This window comes from Elgaria multicarinata, chromosome 3, assembly GCF_023053635.1.
Source record: "Elgaria multicarinata webbii isolate HBS135686 ecotype San Diego chromosome 3, rElgMul1.1.pri, whole genome shotgun sequence".
NCBI lineage: Eukaryota > Metazoa > Chordata > Lepidosauria > Squamata > Anguidae > Elgaria > Elgaria multicarinata.
Window position 1 is genome coordinate 1,903,509 of NC_086173.1, and position 16,810 is coordinate 1,920,318.

Genomic DNA, 16,810 nt, shown 5'->3' on the forward strand with positions numbered 1-16,810 from the left:
CTTCCCATAGAAAACAATGGGACAGAATTCTCCATAGAGAAACCCTACTTGCCCATAGGGATCCATTGCAAAGCGCTTCCCATAGAAAACAATGGGACAGAATTCTCCATAGAGAAACCCTACTTGCCCATAGGGATCCATTGCAAAGCGTTTGTCCATAGAAAACAATGGAACAGAATTCTCCATAGAGAAACCCTACTTGCCCATAGGGATCCAGGTTGCTGCCTCTGCTTTCCCCACAGCTGCCAACTGCACCCTGTTTAAGTATGTTTTAAAAGATTCTCCTTTTCTTTAAGTTACTGATATCATTTCATTCCCTTAAGACAGTCTGCTGACAATCTAGCCTTCCATTTATATTATTGCTCTCCCTTATAAAAACACTTCCTAATATTGTTTGTCAGGAAAATGCTCAATACACTATTCAAATCTTCTGCACTGAGGAACATTTTATTTACCCCACTTTTGCCTTTTTGTGAATTGAATCTGGTTCGTAGAATATTTCTGTGCTGGTTGCAAAAAGCTTTTGGGGTTTTTTTTAATATTCAGCACGTTGTTGTTATGTATATTGGGTTTCTTGTTTGTTTTGTTTTTTGCTAGCAGCCTGTTTTGCCTCGTGGATAATAGTTTTGCTAAAGTTTTACTGTTTGCTGTTTAACCTTTGCCTATCTGGCCAGCTCAGTCTGAGCAGGGTGGGGGTGGGGGCAGGCAGCTTCAAGAACATCACTCTCATCTTTATCCTGGCATGATCTTATTGCTATTTTTTGTAATGTCTCTTGTTATTATTATTATTATTTATTTATATAGCACCATCAATGTACATGGTGCTGTACAGATTACACAGTAAATAGCAAGACCCTGCCGCATAGGCTTACAATCTAATAAAGCTTGCTGCTGCTGGTTGCTATCTCCTTGGTCCATTTCTGGGTGAGTAGGGGATTATTTCCCTCAGCAAAAATACTTTTGTTTTAAGAAAAACCATTCCCATCAGAGCCCAATAGATTCATGTAAAAAATATTTTCATGGGGCTTTGACAATAGGGAATGCATGTAACTCTGTTGTGCCATGTCATGTAAAAATCTATTTGGGCTTGGTGTGTGTGTGATTTTCAGATTGAGAAATTCTTGAGTGTGTGTTTGGCCCTACCTAGAATCCATTTTGTTTTGCTGTATAATTCATCTCAATTATATTGTGAACACGTGGTTTTAAAAAATAATTTCTTTGCTTTTCGTGGTGCAAGTTAATATATATTCGTGGCTAAATTCCTCCTGTTTGATGGAGCACGTTTCCCCCCTTTAAACATGTGATTATGTAACCCAAATTCTCTCACTTGCAGTCATTGGCTTCTATTTAGCTGCTGCCTCAGTTTATCTATGTGTGAAATGGGTTTCTTGGTCTCCCATCTGCATTTAATTTAAATATTGGAGAAGTGGGCTTGTCTATAAATGCCTTTCTCTGTGCTGTGACATACCCTGGATAAATTGTGTGCATGTGTGTTTAAGACACTTTTTTTTAAAGCCTACTCTCTGTTGGCTCTGGGAACTTAAGTGTGCTGCAATTATGCAACCCAAACTCACTCTCTTGCAGTAATTGACTCATATTTGCCTCCTGCCTCAGTTTGCCTGTGTGTGAAATGGGCTTCTTCCTTCCCTACCTCCTCTTGCTTCAATAAGTGGGATCTGGCACAAACTGCTTTCTCTGTGTTATTCTAGAGAGATTTCTAGGAGGGTGGTGACCCCCTTGGCTCTGTCTCCAGTGAACCCACTTTCTGCCCCACCAATTAAGGTTAGGTAACTGAGGTTTGGGATGGGCCCCCTCATAACTGCATCACACTTAAAACCCCTGATGCCTAAACTTATTCTTGGCAGTTCTCCAAACTACTCCAGCACCAGCCAGCTAGAAGAACACTGGTTATTCCATGGATCTCTTCCTTTTTTTCTCATTACAGTCCGCCAGGAAAAATGAGAGGGGGAGGAGAGAATTAATCTGTACCTTCTCCAGGTCTTCCTTTTTTCTCTTCAGAGAATTAAGACAAGAATGGTGGGTGGGTGGGGAGAATGACCATATGAAAAGGAGGACAGGGCTCCTGTATCTTTAACAGTTGTATTGAAAAGGGAATCTCAGCAGGTGTCATTTGTATAGATGGAGAACCTGGTGAAATTCCCTCTTCATCACAAGAGTTAAAGCTGCAGGTGCCCTGCCCTCTTTTAAATCTGGTCACTCTAGTATAGCTCCTGCAGCTTTAACTCTTGTGATGAAGAGGGAATTTCACCAGGTTCTCCATATATACAAATGACACCTGCTGAAATTCCCTTTTCTATGCAACTGTTAAAGATACAGGAGCCCTGTCCTCCTTTTCATAGGGTCACCCTACTCACTGTGCAAGAGTAAATTGCGAGAATTTGCTCACAATGTTTACTCATCAATCTCACCATATTCAGTGCCTCTTATTTCTTTAATTACATGTTACAAAGGCAATGGATTGTAATAAAAAAAACTCCGCTTCATCAGGAGCATCATCTTCAAAAATATTGTCTTTTGGATCTTTAGACTACTACTTCACAAGCCAAACAAAACTCAGGAAAAAGTCTGATGTCACAGAAACACAGAGTTCCTTGGAAAGACTTAAGTGAACCAGAACTTGACTAGGAGGAGGAATTATCTGGCAGTAGTAGTGAGTCTGATATTTCTGAAATAGATAATTCTGAAGATGAAAGTGTTTCCGAGTTGCCAGATGCTTGTTTAGGAGTTGAGTTAATGCCTCCCTTTGTGTTAAAAAAAAAAGAAGAAGTTACCTGGTCCAAGTGACATTGCACAGTCTCAAGAAGAAAGTCCAATTCAGATAGTGCTAAAAAGTTATCCATCAATAAATTATGGCCAATCGTCAGCTCTGCCGTGGGCTGGTCCATGAAGTCACGAAGAGTCGGAAACGACTGAATGAATAAACAACAAATGGTACAAATGCTATTCTTGGTTAGAATACAGTGTAATACAAACTTCTCTCTTCTCCCAGGCATTTTAACAGCATTTAACAACGTTAAGTTTGTTTTTAATGGATCCCAGAATGGTTGTTTTTAAATGGATACTGATGTTTTTATACTGTTTTTTATGTTTTTTTTAATTTTTGTATACTTTTAATGTTTACTATTTTTAATTGTTGTAAACCGCCCAGAGAGCTTCGGCTGTGGGGCGGTATATAAATGTAATAAAATAAATAAATAAATAAATAAAATGCTGTGTTTTGCTTTGTTTGTCGCCATTTCTCTAGAAAAGATCCCTGTATTCCTGAAAATCCATTTACTCACATAGGTTACAACAACTGGAAAAAAGCTACTGGATTGAAGCTGCATAACAGAAGTGCAGTTGACAAAGCCCCATGATATTCTGATTAACAAACTAGCTAAAAAGTGGGCTAGATGGAAGAACTATTAGGTGGATTCACAGAGTGCTTACCAACGGAACCTTCTCAAACTGGGGAGAGGCAACGAGTGGGGTACCGCAGGGCTCAGTCCTGGGCCCAGTGCTCTTCAACATTTTTATTAATGATTTGGACGAGGAGGTGCAGGGAATGCTTAATCAATTTGCAGATGACACAAAATTGGGTGGGATAGCTAACACCCTGGTTATAGTGTAAAGATATACCGTTATTTTTCTTGGAGACCACAGCCCGCCCACCTAGAAATGTACTTTGCCCCTGCTGTGCCCCCCCCCAATTTTTTTTTCTAGTGCCGCCACTGGGCCTGGGCCAGCTGCTCCTTATCTCTTCCTTGTTCCTTCCCCCTCTTCAGTTGGATTTTGCTCCCACCAGAAAAGGAGCAAGCAAAACCGGCGTCAGCAGTGTCTGCTCACTGAGGCTGCTTAGCCTGGCCTGCCTGCCACGTGCCTCCCTAAGCTTCCCACCCTGCCCCACCTCTTTCTAAAACAAGTCCCTTCTTCCAGATAATTAAGCACCATGATAACGAGGCCTCAAAGCCTCCACCCAAGCAGCCCTGGAACTGGAATGCAGGCAATTATCATAGAATCATAGAATAGCAGAGTTGGAAGGGGCCTACAAGGCCATCGAGTCCAACCCCCTGCTCAAGGCAGGAATCCACCCTAAAGCATCCCTGACAGATGGTTGTCCAGCTGCCTCTTGAAGGCCTCTAGTGTGGGAGAGCCCACAACCTCCCTAGGGAACTGGTTCCATTGTCGCACTGCTCTAACAGTCAGGAGTCTGTAACAGGAGTCCTAAAACTGGGGTGGCAAGCTCCTTGTTTGGGGGGGCGTTTGCCCCCCTCCGCCCCCCCTTGGAGCCGCCACTGTCCATAGGACAGTATATCCCGAAGGAAAACCATTCTTGCTTGTTGGGAAACATAGAGCAGTATCTCACCGCAGGGTCAATAGACCTGCCCATAGGGAGACATAGGACAATACAGCAGCTTCTGCAACCTTGCAAGGAATCATTGTCATCGAAAACTCTCCCTATTGGTTCAAAGTGCTTTTCCACTTTAGTCACTTGTTTTAGACATTTGCTGGAGACTTTATTTTATTCCTGGAGTCTTAATCTGATAAGCTAAGTTCAAGTACATTGTTTCCATTATAATTTTATTTAATTTTTCTGTCTATTTCATTCTTTGCCCTTCATGGGCTTTTTTTGCACAGCTGCTATTGAGTGTATTTCTGTTATATATCACATCTTTTTTTTCAATGATTAGATGGGATATGTGTCCAAAAAAGGAAAGGGAAGGCACGGTCAAGCAGCACAGGTAGTATTCTATGACAGTGATTCTCGAACTGTGGGTCAGGATTCACCTGTGGGTTCCATCCCACTCTCAGCTTGGTCCCGGTGCTGCAGCCTGTTCAGTATCTCTTCTTTTGACTACCGACTGCCGTGGCAGAACCCCAGCTTTCTCGAAAGACTGATGCAGCAGCAGTTCCCCACATGCACAGGGCATAGGTACTTGTGGGAGTGCAAGCTGTTTAGAGAGCAAGGCTGGAGCATGAAAGGCGAATGTGAAGAAGGGAATTTAAAAGTTAGTTAATTGTATTTTGTATTAGCATTTTAAAATTTAGTTTTGTTAAATGCATTGAAGAGGAGTTTGCCTCAAAAAGCAATATAAAAATATTTGAAAAAAATTAATTTTTATTTTATTTTTATTTTAAGGATTTTTATGCCGCCATTCAGCCAAAAAAGGCTCTCACGGCGGCTTACAAAAAAGTATTTCTTGACAGCCCCTGCCCACAGGCTTACAATCTAAAAGACATGACACAAAAGGAAAGGGGATTGGGAGGGAGGAGGAGGAGGGGATGTAAAAGCACAGACAAGCTGAGGGGGAGGGAAAGGAACTCGTCTTTTTTACATTGTTTCTGAAAAAATTATGTATTGATTTTTAAACAGAAATACACAACACCTACAATTTTCATAACTTTTACTAACAACTCCCCTTCCGTAGCACAGTTTGTCTTATCTCGAGTCTGTCTTTTTAGTCCATTGCCCCTGTTGCCCTTGTATCACTCCATGAGCACAGTGCAGGAACCCCTACATGCATGCCACCGTGACAGATCTTTATGGATTGCATTGTTTGCAAATGTAGTAGTCTGGCAATGGAACCACTTTATGTCCCAGACATGCTACATTAGTGGTTTCCAAAGTGGGTGGTACCGCCCCCTTGGGGGCGGTGGGATTGCATAGGGGGACTTTAAGAGGCAAGGTGGCAGCAAAGGGGAGTCAGGGGGTCGCTCGAGGTGGTCTTTTCCGAGAAGCGCCTCTCCAGAAGGTCTTAAAACCTAGGGACATTTTTATGGGAGAAGGTAGTTGGTCTTAAGCCATATAGGGAAGAATCCATACATGTATTAATACCGTTTAAGAAGAGTCCTTTTAACGGTGAATTGAAATGTTTCAAAAGCACCAAAACGCTAATGAAGAGACATGCCCTGCGTGGTGTGCCCCGCCACGCCAGCTGCAAAACAGAGGCGTTCGCTCTCTTTTCCCTTCCTCTCTCAGTAAGCCTGAGACAGGTGCTTCCCATTTAAAGGGGCCAATTAAGCTACAGAATGATATTGAGCTGAAGCCAAAGTTTAAGAAATCTTACCAGGAGTTTTGGTTACAGAAGGAAATTTCTGATTGCTGCCCTGCGCTACGGAGAGCGGTTCAGAAGCTCCTGGTTGCATTTCCAACATCCTATTTGGTGGAATGTGGTTTTAGTGTGGTCTGCCTACTTCTCTCCAGGCAAAGAAATCGGCTCCAGATTACTAAACGTGGTGATTTAAGACTCATGTTAAGTGACTTTAAACCAGACGATGGGAAACTGGTATCCCTTCATCAAGTCCATCCATCACATTAAGAATTTACTAGTGAGGTACTCTACCCTAGTTACTAAATGTGATATCTAATATTCTTGCTAAATGACTATCAGACTTTGGAAGGATGATATCACTGGATCAAGTTCATCAATTATGTTTAATTGAATAAACTAAAAAAATGTAATTGGATTTTGAATAAATATTCAATTAATTGTTACTGTTTTGAATTTTATTGTTATTATCTTCCTTAGTGGGTCGTTGAACTGCTATTCTGAATAATGATTTTTATAGTGTAGGGTAGGGGGGCACTGGGCATGAGTTTGTGGAACCAAGGGGGCGGTGACCTGAAAAAGTTTGGGAACCACTGTGCTACATGATATGTCCTGCAAATGCAACAGAAAACCATTGTGTCACCTTGTCCATCTACTTTCCTCTTCATCTGTCAACTGTAATAGATATGTTGACAATGATGCCACCACAAACTCCACAGCTGAAGATATTCTTAGTAATTTTTTATGCATTTTGGTGCAGATGAGAACTCTTTTCCTTGACTTTCCTTTCTTGCAGGCACAATTCTGATGCGTGCCCACCTGTATCCCTATCCAAGACCTTGCTGTCTTATTTACAATGGTGCTGCATTCCTCCCCAGATATGGTTGTGTATGCATTTAAAACTGTGTGTATTCCACAGTCATAGGAATTCCTTTGTAGTGGTATATCCTCACACAAAAACACCTTCCAGTCTTTGCAGTCTGTCTTCAATGGCACCGAGCCTACCTGATAACATGCAGCGGCAATAAAAAGGAGAATGTGTTCATGCTGCATTGATCGTTCTCTATTTTTCATTTAATCAACTATAATTACTTCTTTGGTTTTGAAAATTATAATACCTAGTAGCCAATGTTGACCAGTACCAACAACATCAGTGTTCAAGGGTATCAGTGGAAAGTCTTTGTTAAGAGTAAGATTTGTATCCAGGAAATTGTAGAATACATATACATTGCCTAAGGCAATACTTTTATATATGTGCGTTGGGCAGAGTAGGAGTTTATCTTTTAACTGAAACTGACAAATGAAATTGCAAATAGCTTTATCAATAATTTCGTCTAACCCAATTCTATCCTCTGTTTCCACAAGGGCAAGTACTTTGCAATGGATCCCTATGGGCAAGTAGGGTTTCTCTGTGGAGAATGCTGTCCTAGGTTTCCCTATGGACAAGCGCTTTGCAATGGATCCCTATGGGCAAGTATGGTTTCTCTATGGAGAATTCTGTCCCATTGTTTTCTATGGACAAGCGCTTTGCAATGGATCCCTATGGGCAAGTATGGTTTCTCTATGGAGAATTCTGTCCTATGGATCCCAATGGAGAAGCGCTTTGCAATGGATCCCTATGGGCAAGTATGGTTTCTCTATGGAGAATTCTGTCCCATTGTTTTCTATGGACAAGCGCTTTGCAATGGATCCCTATGGGCAAGTAGGGTTTCTCTATGGAGAATTCTGTCCTATGTTTCCCTATGGACAAGCGCTTTGCAATGGATCCCTATGGGCAAGTATGGTTTCTCTATGGAGAATTCTGTCCCATTGTTTTCTATGGGCAAGCGCTTTGCATTGGATCCCTATGGGCAAGTAGGGTTTCTCTATGGAGAATTCTGTCCTATGTTTCCCTATGGACAAGCGCTTTGCATAGGATCCCTATGGGCAAGTAGGGTTTCTCTATGGAGAATTCTGTCCTATGTTTCCCTATGGACAAGCGCTTTGCATAGGATCCCTATGGGCAAGTAGGGTTTCTCTATGGAGAATTCTGTCCTATGTTTCCCTATGGACAAGCGCTTTGCATAGGATCCCTATGGGCAAGTAGGGTTTCTCTATGGAGAATTCTGTCCTATATTTCCCTATGGACAAGCGCTTTGCATAGGATCCCTATGGGCAAGTAGGGTTTCTCTATGGAGAATTCTGTCCTATGTTTCCCTATGGACAAGCGCTTTGCATAGGATCCCTATGGGCAAGTAGGGTTTCTCTATGGAGAATTCTGTCCTATGTTTCCCTAGAGGCAAATGGTTTGCATAGGATCCCTATGGGCAAGTATGGTTTCTCTATGGGCAAGTACTGTCCTTTGTTTTAGTACTTCCGCCTGTCTCCTGCCAAAACAAAACGTAGCAGCAGCAAAGTCATATTCCTTGAGGTGGGCGAGGGGAGTGTTGGTTTGCTTTCTTAAGTTTAAAGGCGCAATCCTACACATGTCTACTCGGAAGTAAGTCCCACTGAATCTGATGTGGGTAAAAGTCTGTTGGGATTGGTCTGTTTGAATTTCAGCATCTGCTCCTCCCCTTTTTCAGGTACTTCAGCCTCCAGTCTGCTGCAGTTTGCAGCTTGAAGAGCAGCAGCAACTTAGCTCTCCTGAGAAGCCATTGAGCAACATTGACTAACAGGGATTGGTCTGTTTGAATTTCAGCATCTGCTCCTCCCCTTTTTCAGGTACTTCAGCCTCCAGTCTGCTGGAGGCGCGAGCCTCTGCCGTGGGCGCGAAGCCGGTCAAGCGGAACTTCTACTCCGGAGGAAAAAACCCAGCCGCGGTCTGGTCGCTGCCACTTTCTGATTCAGGACACGATCTTCTCATTGTGTCCGGGAAAGCCGCCAAATGGCTTGACAAAGACAAATTAGACCAGCTGGTAACTAAGCAACAGATGAGTTTATTGCAGTTTACAAACAGTGCAAAGCAAGCAATGGAAATGGGGCTTGGAGAGTCAAGGCAAAAAGGAACGGAGTGGAGCAAGATTCAGGCTTACAGCAAAGTCTCGGTTCAGTCCAGAGTCTAGGGGTCGTGGCAAAGCGGAGGCACGGTGGTTCAGTCCAAGGTCAAACACAGCCGACGGTCAGCAAGGTCCAAATCCACAGTCCAGGAGTCACAGGAGTAGTCACAGGCAAAACGTAGTCAAAAGCAGTCCAAGGTCGAAACAGGATTCCAGAGTAGGCCGACGTGGTCACGGGGTCCGGGAGTCAAAGCTGGATTCAGGAACTAGGTATCTGGAGCAAGGCACGGGGTCAAGAGATCTAAGAGCCAAAAGCTTCCGCCAGAAAGCTCAGATAATCTCTGACAACCTTGCATGGCTCACAGCTGCGCTTTTATCCTTAGTCAGAGTGCTGAGTCATGGCCTCTCAGCTGATCCCTAATTGCCTGGTGTTTCTGGTGGAGGCGGCGAGACCGGCGTCTGGTTGCCTTCTCCGCCCGCAACTGGCTGAAACCAGGCTTCTCCGCCTCCTCCTCAGACCTCTGCGGCTCCTCCGTAGTCTTTGCTGGCATCAGGCCCTCAGAGCTAGCAGAGGTCCCAGCTGGCCTTGGCTCTTCTCCCTGAGGCTCTGCCACAGTCTCTGCCAGTCCAGCCTCCTCACTACCTGAGCTGGGCTTCTCGGTACTAGGTCCAGCCTCTGCCACCTCCTCCTCATTTCCTGACTCCATCTCTATGCAGGGCATGACACATTGTCTCCTCTCAATTCTTTTCTCCTCATATCTGTTCCTTATGGCTCGTTCCAATCTCGTCTCTCCTAACTTAGTTCCTATTCGGTGTCTCCCCTCTTCTCAGCTGCCTTTTTCGTGTTCCTTATGGAACTGTCGCTCTGTTGCTTCTAAGGCCCCTGTCATCCAGGACTTGTTTATCTCTAGGTCTCTCCACCTCCTTGCTCTTACTGAAACCTGGCTTCCTGCCCATGATACTGCCATCTCTGCTGCCCTCTCTCTTGGAGGACTCTCTTTCTCTCACACTAGTCGCCCAGAGGGTCGGGGTGGTGGTGTGGGTCTTTTATTATCTAGTTTGTGCCAGTTCCAGCCTCTTTCCATTCCATCTTCACATTGCTTCTCCTCCTTTGAGGTACATGTGGTGAGGCTCTTCGCTCCATTGCGACTGCGGATTGCAGTTCTGTACCGCCCCCCAGGCTCGTCCTCAAAATTTATCTCTGATTTTGATTCGTGGCTGTCCTTTTTCCTCTCTGATAACTGTCCTACTCTTATTTTGGGTGATTTCAATATTCATGTGGATGACCCTCAAGATGCTGCAGCTCTACGATTTCGCTCATTATCTTCCTCTTATGATCTTAAGCTTTGGTCTGATGCACCCACACATTCCCTTGAACACTCTGGATCTTGTTCTCACTCGGAATTGCTCTGTGTTGGACTTTTCTACTGCTCACTTTCCGTTGTCAGATCATCACCTAGTTTCTTTCAATATTACTCACAATCCTCCTCCTTCACGTCCCGCTTCTCGCTCTTGTCGTGACTTGCAATCTATCAATTATCAGGCTTTTTCCCAGTCTCTAGCCTCCTCCCTTCCTTCTGTCTTTTCGGCTGTCTCCTTGGACTCAGCTGTCTCCTTCTTTAATTCCTCCTTATCTTCAACTCTTGATAATCTTGCTCCATCTACAACTCAGATAGTTCGCCCTTCTCAACCCCAACCGTGGCTCACCTCTTCCCTCCGCTACCTTCGCTCTTGTTCCCGGGCAGCTGAACGCCTTTGGCGTAAGACCAGGGACTGGGCGGACTTTGTCCATTACAAATTTGTACTCTCCTCTTTCTCTTCTGCCGTTTCATTGGCCAAACAGCAGTACTACTCAACGCTGATCCAGTCAAATGCTAGGCATCCTCAGCGTCTCTTTGCGTCCTTCAATTCTCTTCTGGAGCCTAATCTGCCATCTCTCCCCGCCTCTCTGTCTGCTAATAACTTTGCCTCTTTTTTCAATGCTAAAATCCAAACTATCCACTCTGATCTGGCCAGCTCTGCTCCTCTTCCAGTTCCTGTTCCTCATCTGTCAGTTCCTCCTGCAAATTTCTCTGCGTTTCCTTCGGTCTCAGCGGATGAACTGTCTACAATACTGCGCTCTTCGAAGCCTTCCACTTGTTCTCGTGATCCGATTCCGTCGAGCGTCTTTATTAATCTTATTCCTGCTATCCTCCCTTCCTTGCTTCATATTATTAATCTTTCTCTGTCCTCTGGTTCATTTCCTTCTGCTTTTAAACATGCTACAGTCTCTCCCATTCTCAAGAAACCTACTCTTGATAGGCTATCTCTGTCTAACTACCGACCTGTCTCTTTGTTGCCATTTGTTTCAAAGATCCTGGAGCGTGCGGTCTACTCTCGCTGTCTTGACTTTCTTTCTAATAACTCTGCTTTGGATCCTTTTCAATCTGGATTCCGTCCTCTGCATTCCACCGAAACAGCCCTTACTAAGATCACCAATGATCTCCTTACTGCCAAGTCTAAAGGCCATTATTCCGTTCTTGGCTTTATATTTGACTCCTCGCTCTCCTTTATTCCTCATATTGAGGCAGTAGCTAAATCTTGTCGTTTTTTCCTGTATAATATTGCCAGGATTCGATCATTTTTGTCTGTCTCTTCCGCCAAGACGCTTGTTCATGCGCTGGTTATTTCACGGTTGGACTACTGCAACCTTCTTCTCGCTGGCCTTCCTTCTTCTCACATCAGTCCGTTGGTTTCTGTTCACCACTGTGCCGCAAAGATCATCTTCTTGGCTCGCCGCTCTGACCATGTTACTCCGCTTCTGAAATCTCTTCATTGGCTTCCAATTCCCTTCAGAATCCACTATAAACTTCTCCTGTTAACCTTCAAAGCTTTTCACGGTCTAGCTCCTTCCTATCTCTCCTCTCTCATCTCACACTATTGCCCCGCTCGTGCTCTTCGCTCCTCTGATGCCATGTTTCTCGCCTGCCCAAGGGCCTCTACTTCCCTTGCTCGGCTTCGTCCATTTTCTTCTGCTGCCCCTTACACCTGGAACACTCTTCCAGAACATTTGAGAACTACAAGTTCAATCGCAGCTTTTATAGCTCAACTAAAAACTTTTCTTTTTCCTAAAGCTTTTAAAACTTGATGTTGTGCGGACTTTATACTGTTAGTTTTACCCTACCCTGTGCCTGCTTACCCTACCCTGTGCCTGTTGGCATTCTCTTCCCCTCCTTATTGTTTTACTGTGATTTTATTAGATTGTAAGCCTATGCGGCAGGGCCTTGCTATTTACTGTTTTACTCTGTACAGCACCATGTACATTGATGGTGCTATATAAATTAATAATAATAATAATAATAGTAATAATAATAATAATAAAAAAGTGTGTGTAGGATTAAGAACATCGGAAGTGCCCTGATGCTGGATCGGACCAAGGGTCCATCTAGTCCAGCACTCGGTTCACACAGTGGCCAACCAGCCATTGGCCAGGGACCAGATAAGCAGGACGTGGTGCAACAGCACCCTCCCACCCATGTTCCCCAGCAACTGGTGCACACAGGCTTACTGCCTCGGACACTGGAGGTAGCACACACCTTGTGGGAAGGTAATTCTTTGCATGGCTGTATTACTTACATGACTCATCAATGACTTTTGTATTTCACCTTCCTTCTGTGATGGAAATCAGCAATCTCATGAGTTTTCCTCCCAGAGAGAGAGAACCTCTCTGTCGGCTTCCTCCACACTTTGCATTAATTTTATAAACCAGTATCACACACCCTCCTTACATCAAGCCTTGTAGCCTTGTCTCATTTGGAAGGTGAATTCTGCCTCGATTATCTGGGTGATCAGACTAGTTCACACAGCATTCCAAGTATAGCCTCACCTTAGATTGGCATTTGTAAAATGATACTGGCAGCTAGTTCATTCAGATCAACATGTGAAATTCAGCCCTCCTCCACCTCTCAAGGGTCTTGATCCTTCTCTTCTGCCATTTCATTGGCCAAACAGCAGTACTACTCAACGCTGATCCAGTCAAATGCTAGGCATCCTCAGCGGCTCTTTGCATCCTTCAATTCTCTTCTGAAGCCTAATCCGCCATCTCTCCCCGCCTCTCTGTCTGCTAATAACTTTGCCTCTTTTTTCAATGCTAAAATCCAAACTATCCGCTCTGATCTGGCCAGCTCTGCTCCTCTTCCAGTTCCTGTTCCTCATCTGTCAGTTCCTCCTGCAAATTTCTCTGCGTTTCCTTCGGTCTCAGCAGATGAACTGTCTACAATACTGCGCTCTTCGAAGCCTTCCACCTGTTCTCGTGATCCGATTCCTTCTCGTGTCTTTATTAATCTTATTCCTGCTATCCTCCCTTCCTTGCTTCATATAACTAATCTTCCTCTGTCCTCTGGTTCATTTCCTTCTGCTTTTAAACATGCTACAGTCTCTCCCATTCTCAAGAAACCTACTCTTGATAGGCTATCTCTGTCTAACTACTGACCTGTCTCTTTGTTGCCGTTTGTTTCAAAGATCCTGGAGCGTGCGGTCTACTCTCGCTGTCTTGACTTTCTTTCTAGTAACTCTGCTTTGGATCCACTTCAATCTGGATTCCGCCCTCTGCATTCCACCGAAACAGTCCTTACTAAGATCACCAATGATCTCCTTACTGCCAAGTCTAAAGGCCATTATTCCGTTCTTATTCTCCTTGATCTAACTGCAGCCTTTGACACGGTTGATCATGATCTTCTCTTAGATTCCCTTCATGACCTTGGATTTTGTGGCTCTGTCTATAACTGGTTTGCCTCCTATCTAGCGGGTCGCTCTTTCAGCGTGTTGGCTAATGGCAGCTCGTCTTCCTCCTTTCCCTTTCAGTAGGGGTTTTACAAGACTTGGTGCTTGGCCCGTTGTTGTTTTCCTTATACATGTTGCCCTTGGGCAAGCTTATTCATTCTCATGGCCTCCAATATCATCTGTACGCCGATGATACACAACTATATCTGTCATCTCCGGAACTTTCTCCTGATGTTCACGATCGTATCTCGGCATGTCTTTCAGATATCTCAGCTTGGCTGCTTCATCGTCGTTTGAAACTCAATATGGCAAAGACTGAATTGCTCGTTTTTCCTCCTAAACCTTCTCCTCATCTCTCATTCTCTCTTACTGTCAATGATGTTACGCTTACTCCGGTCAAGGAAGCTCGTAGCCTTGGCTTTATATTTGACTCCTCGCTCTCCTTTATTCCTCATATTGAGGCAGTAGCTAAATCTTGTCGTTTTTTCCTGTATAATATTGCCAGGATTCGATCATTTTTGTCTGTCTCTTCCGCCAAGACGCTTGTTCATGCACTGGTTATTTCTCGGTTGGACTACTGCAACCTTCTTCTCTCTGGCCTTCCTTCTTCTCACATCAGTCCGTTGGTTTCTGTTCACCACTCCGCCGCAAAGATCATCTTCTTGGCTCGCCGCTCTGACCATGTTACTCCGCTTCTGAAATCTCTTCATTGGCTTCCAATTCACTTCAGAATCCACTATAAACTTCTCCTGTTAACCTTCAAAGCTTTTCACGGTCTAGCTCCTTCCTATCTCACCTCTCTCATCTCACACTATTGCCCCGCTCGTGCTCTTCGCTCCTCTGATGCTATGTCTCTCGCCTGCCCAAGGGCCTCTACTTCCCTTGCTCGGCTCCGTCCATTTTCTTCTGCTGCCCCTTACGCCTGGAACGCTCTTCCAGAACATTTGAGAACTACAAGTTCAATCGCAGCTTTTAAAGCTCAACTAAAAACTTTTCTTTTTCCTAAAGCTTTTAAAACTTGATGTTGTGCAGACTTTATACTGTTAGTTTTACCCTACCCTGTGCCTGCTTACCCTACCCTGTGCCTGCTGGCATTCTCTTCCCCTCCTTATTGTTTTACTATGATTTTATTAGATTGTAAGCCTATGCGGAAGAGTCTTGCTATTTACTGTTTTACTCTGTACAGCACCATGTACATTGATGGTGCTATATAAATAAATAAATAAATATAATAATAATAATAATAATAATAATAATAATAATAATAATAATTCTCGCTCCCTTAGTATAGACAGCTCACAATGCCGCATTGGCCGTAGCAACCACAACTGGCAGAATGCCTGTTCTATGCAACAGATGTTGTTGCATAGATGTTGACAGAGAAACCTGAAAAGCCCCCCTGAAGTCTCTCATTTCAATGTGAATAAAAGCGCAAAAGCACGCACACTCCTTGTCCTTGCTCCCAAACTGAGAAAAGCAAAGTGCCCGGTCTCCTCATTGTGCTCAAGGTTGCCCCAAGCCCTGCGCTTTGGTAATCTGACATGGGGAAAAGGTTACAGTCCCGCATAACATATCAGAAGAAAGCCTTGAGGCCGGAAACAAGTTTCCATATTTCCCCAGACACAGAAGCATCTCTAAGTCTTACCAGCAAGACCCCCTCCCTTAGTGGGCACGGAGAAGTGGCTCACAGCTGCCTGGAGACACTTTCGGTTGACCTCAGCGTGGGTCTTATCAAAGTACAAGGAGTTAGATGCGGTGGACACAGTTGTCATAATATGGGGCGTTGTTCTAGGCGAAACAGTTCGTTTATGGAAAATGTAGAAAGTGTGTAATCAATAGAAGATGGGAGGAGGGTCTCTTGTGTAACACATGAAGGGGCTTGGAAAGTTATAAATGTATGCTGATGTGGATGATGGCTAGAGAGTCTCTGCCGTCGGTTTGTACGAGGTAAGGGTCTGTCTCCTGTTTGTGCAGTATAATAAAGAGTCTCTGTTTCTGGGCCGGTTGTGAAGTTGTCCCTTTCCTACCAGGTTAGGGGAATTTCCCTAACAATGTACATATTTAGACATACGTGTGGATCTACTCGCTTTTTGTCCAGATTTACAACCTTCCTCAGAAGACTAATTCTTCCTTGCCTGTCTACTTTGCTCCTGTCAATAGGATGGTAGTGTCTCTTCTTTTGCCCTAGTCCATCCTTCCCCAACCTGGTGCCCTCCAGATGTGTTGGACTACAACTCCCATCATCCCAGCCAACATGGGAGTTGAGGGCACCAAATTGGGGAAGAATGGACAAGACCTACTTTGCCCTTGGCATCTCGTCTTTTCGTGCTTCTGTTTTTCAGTCCGCTGCCTACTTGCCTCGCTCTCTGCCTACTTGCCTCTCTCTCTACTTGCCTCTCTCTCTACTTTCTGTAGCCACCCTCTCTCTGAGCTGGTTTCCCCATCCAGGGCATACTGCTCCTTCCGACGCACTGCGAAGTTTCTACAGAGTTCCCCAATCCCCTCAACTCTTTCTTGGTTCAGCTACTGTCTCCTGGCCTTTCCCTCAGGGGTTTTTTCTAGTCCAGGCTTTTTATCCTACTACTTTCTCTGCCAGAATCTTGGCAGGGATGGCGTCAGAGCTCTACACACTTTTGGCACACAAACTTTACATTGGTGGATGGAGGCTGGTGGGATGCATTGGAAACTGACATCCCTGCTCTGCCCCACCTTCTGCTATAGCTCCTCCCTACGCTTTCAAAAAACCCATTTCTCACCAAACCACCTCCCCCAGGTTTAGAGCAAAATCCTATGGCAATTCTTGTAAGTCCCCAAATTTAGAGGCTTACAGGCATCCCATGAAGAGCGGGAGAAGCAGCTCCATGTTCCCCTCTCTCTGCATTTCCACTGGGGCACCTCAGTTCTCCAGTATCCCAGCTTACCTTGCCTAGGGTGACCATATTTGGGAAACCAAAAAAGAGGACACCTAGTGTGTGTGTGTGGAAGCAGCTTTCTGAGTCCTGCAGAAAGTACGTTATTCCC